This window comes from Lygodium microphyllum, chromosome 1 (assembly GCF_053477565.2).
Source record: "Lygodium microphyllum isolate KBCC chromosome 1, Lygodium_microphyllum_v1.1.10, whole genome shotgun sequence".
In the NCBI taxonomy this organism is placed as follows: Eukaryota; Viridiplantae; Streptophyta; class Polypodiopsida; order Schizaeales; family Lygodiaceae; genus Lygodium; species Lygodium microphyllum.
The window spans coordinates 124614739-124619027 of NC_141135.1; positions in this window are offsets into that span (position 1 = coordinate 124614739).

Here is a 4289-nt window from a genome sequence, read left to right on the forward strand (position 1 = left end):
CCATCACAAAGAACAACATCCCCCCCATCACCACATTCTGCACAAACGTCATCATTATCATTGGGCTTATACCAACAGCTCTATCCTGTCTCTTCACTGAAAGAGCTACTACAACCTCATGTAGTGACTGCCCATTTGATAGAAATATACTCAAATACGGATTTCGTCGAGAACCCCAACCAGCATGAGCTTCAAATGATGAACAGCTAATCACTTCATTGCAACATCCACAGTGAATTCCCAAGCCTTCCTTCGATTCCACGGTATTCTGCATTTTTCTTGGAGTTCATCATTGAAATTAACAGCTTAATAATGTCCTTTGGCATCAATTTTTCATATTTTTATGACACACACATAACATGCACACAAACAGAAACACACACAAAAAGATAACACAGATGTACAACAAAAATGGAGGTGTTTACGGCTTGGATGCGTAGCAGCAGGACAACGTGCTAAGTGTAGATGTGTGGACCCATCTAACCAAGCAGTCCATCATTAATGTCTACATGTGTTGAGCTTGTCATCTCAACAAGCAAAATGAAGCTCAAGATCAACGAGCTAGAGAACGCGCAGCACGAGAGGAGGCTTGGGTATTAGATAGGCTTGAGAGGATGAATGCATTATTGAATTTAGGGATAGATGTTATATCTAACTACTCAAGCGTAGAAGCTTTTAGGCCTAGTATATCATTCGATAGAAAACCATCAATGGGAAGTGAAGTAGACTCATATCAATGGGATCGAGTGGCCTCATGCACCAGTAGTGTCACTGGGGAATGGAGTAGACAAAGTAGTGAAAGTAAAGAGAGTGAAGCTAATGCTACAGTACGGAGTACTAAACCACCCTTTATTAAGATGTTGAGTCAAATTTTGGATTATGCCAACTATTTAAGGAGCCTAAGGAGCCTGTATGGCTAGACATTACCCAAGATTTAGGGTCGAAGATATTATTTAGAGAAACAATGGCTCGTAATCTAGTTAGATTAGTTGACTTCACACAATTTGGGGGATTTTGGGACGAGGATCCCGATGTGCATTTGCAAGGATTTGAGGTGACTTATGTCACCAATGAGATAGTAGATGATGATCAAAATCTTCATATCTTCCCTACAACATTAAAAGATGAGGCAACAAGGTGGTACGAGAACCTAGATGCCCAACATAAAGTGACTTATGCAGCATTATCAAGAGCATTTCTAGAAAAATTTTGACGACAAGGTTTCCAAGATAGACTAGCCCTTCAATTGGATTATTTGTCCAAGAAACAACCAAAAGTATTAAACATTACATTAAACGTATGGAGACAATTATTCGAAAGATGAATCTAGCTCTTGATAAACCTACGCAAAACTAAATGTGCTAGGTAATTAAAAAACTAAAACAACCTGAGGAAAGTGCGGTGGATGTGGCCATAGGTCTGCCCTATGGATGGGTGGTCCCGGTTGGCCGAGAAATTTTCTCAAACCACGATGGACATCAAGAAGATTGTCAAAGAACACAAACAACAAAAGCGTTGACCTAGAGTTATGATTAATCCCGATTTACGCTGTTTAAGGGGAACAGAATGGGACTATGCCTTATGGCAGAGAGGTTGAGCCTTGCATTCCTCTCATTTTCCATTCTCCTTGAACCAAGTGCAGCGTGAATCTGCTTTGGACTTGGCGTTTCTACGTAAAGTAGAGCTCCTGGGTCTGACGCTAGTTGTTGTTAGGAAATGACCAATAAGGAAAACCCTAATTTAGGTTGATCCTATGTGAGAACGGCCGGAATACTTATGCTACGTAGCAGACACGGAAAGCCCTAGATCGCAAACCCCGTAATATTCCATGGGAGTGGCAGGTAGACATCCTTTTTTATGAACTACGAAGACGTGTCCTGAAGATACAAGTGGGCACGTTACAGTTGGTATCAGAGCCAACCAACAACGGAATTGTTTTTATGAAATCTTAATAAGTTGAAGTAAAGCAAATGTTGTTTTTCCAAACATTTCCTTACTTCCAATGCTGCCTTGCAGAATTACGAAGTGTGGAATAAGTTCTTAGTATTTCGAATCATGTTTATGACTACAATGCATTCTCCAAATTATCGACAAAGGGTTGAGATGATGAACATCCTAGAGAAAATCTATAATCCATCACCTTTGTACATGGAACGAAGATGGATGGGTGCCTCAGGAATCTACTATATAGCCGTCCACCGGTTTGCTTATCTACAAACCAACCTAAAGAGGACCAAGTGGTTGGAAGACTTGAAAGTCGTGAAGCTGTTCATTTTTGTGGAAGCTCACATAAACTCAACTTTACATATTTGAGGCCGAAGGGTTGAGATGAACTCATCTGTATATAAGGAAGTAACCCATGTGATCCCCCGCTGACAGGATTAAAGTGTTGGGGTGCCATGAGAATAATGGGTTCCAAAGGAAAGGATACCCCAAACTTCCAATGACTTACCGATTCTTGAAGATCCATGACCCGAAACCATACTATTATACAGTTCATGTAGATAAATGTAATACAATGTTGTTCTCCCCAAACTAAATGTAACAGTTGGCTTATCATCACAAGAAATTTTATATTCCGAAGGGGCTATGCCCATATAAATACAAATTAAACTTCTTTTTATCAATGTCTGATTGTGCATGAGAATTGATAAAAAGTTAAGTAGTTACATTGCTTGTGTGATAGCAGAAATAGGAGATGTTGTTGAACAGTGCATGAGGGAGACGAAGAACGGAGGAAGAGAGAGGAGAAGAGAGACACGAGACACCAAAAGTGGAACCCCAGAAGTGCATCAACTAAGCACACGTGATAGGAAAATATAGAGGGGACTTAGGGCGCTATATATAGACAGATTATATATAGCTAACAGGGGTGCTATATATAGACAGACTATAGATAGCTAACAGATGTAATATAAATCAATAACGATTATCGTGTAATAACATTAAGAAATCTTTATCTAGGTACAACCCCAGGTATAGGTTCCTAGTTCACCTCCTACATCAAGTACTGCTGTAATCCAGGAGAAGAAGTTTCTTCTCAAGCAGATTAAGCCGCCCGAGTTGAAGGGAGGGGCAGGTCCGTCCAAGCTGATGCTGAAATTTGGATTGAATCCATGGAGGATTACTTCAAAGTAGCCAGTACTGCACCCGTTTATCAGGCTATGCTCACCAAGCTAAAGCTCACCGGCGAAGCCAGGCTTTGGTGGAAGCAATGGTGTAGGGATCAAGGGATCGTGGAGGGATCCGTTACCTGGGAGAAGCTGAAGAAAGCTGTGCAAGGAAGATACCTACCACCTGCATATCGCACACAGAAAATGAATGAGTTCTACGAGGTAGAACAGTTGGGGCTCACTCTTGATGCATACTACTCTAAATTTGTCTCACTTCTTAAGTATGCACCGCAGATGGACATGACATAGCAGGTGTCCAAACTTTGTGCTAGTTTAAATCCACCAGTAAATACCCATCTCGAATCTATGTGTCCATCGGATCTTTAGGATGCTCTCATTCGAGTTGCACCTATAATTCAGGAGGTGCAGGCTAGACCAAGGGGTAACAAAACTTGGTCTTAGAATGACCTAAACAGAGGCACATTCAGACCTCAAATGAAGAGAGTTCAAGGTCATAATTCGGTACAAAGAAAGAAAGAAAGGACTAATAACGTCAACAACTTTGTTTCTACTCAAAGAAATGGCCGAAACCTCCATTGTTTCCACTGCAACGAGCCCGGTCATTTCAAGAGGCAATGTCCCAAACTTGGACGAGGATATCGCCAAGCACATTTCTAGGGAATGGGCCGTGGTCAAGGAGCTACTACCCAAGGCAGAGGAAGAACCGCCTGTGTTGCCAATAGGCAAATGTGCGAAGAAGAAGAAGAAAAAGATCCGACCATGGAAGCAGAATTTGAAAGGGTGACAGTCCATGCCGTTGTACACAAGAAAGGGCCGAATCGCCAGTTCTCGATGATTCAGACACCATCGGACTATCAAGGTAAAAATTTCAAGACCTTGATTGATTGTGGCAGTACACATTCCTTTATCTCACCAGCTTGTGCAAAAAGATTAGGAATAGCCACAGTAGAAGCACCTACCTTTCTTGTCGAATTGGCAAATGGCCGTGAGGTTACTTGTATCAGGAAAACTTCTAAGGTGGAATTCTATCTGGGAGGAAAGAAGAATTCAGTCAAATTCAGAGTTATGAATTTAGGTATCCATCATGAATTTAGGTATCCATGAGTGTCTACTCGGAATGGATTGGCTTAAGCCTAATGATGCCCACATTCATTA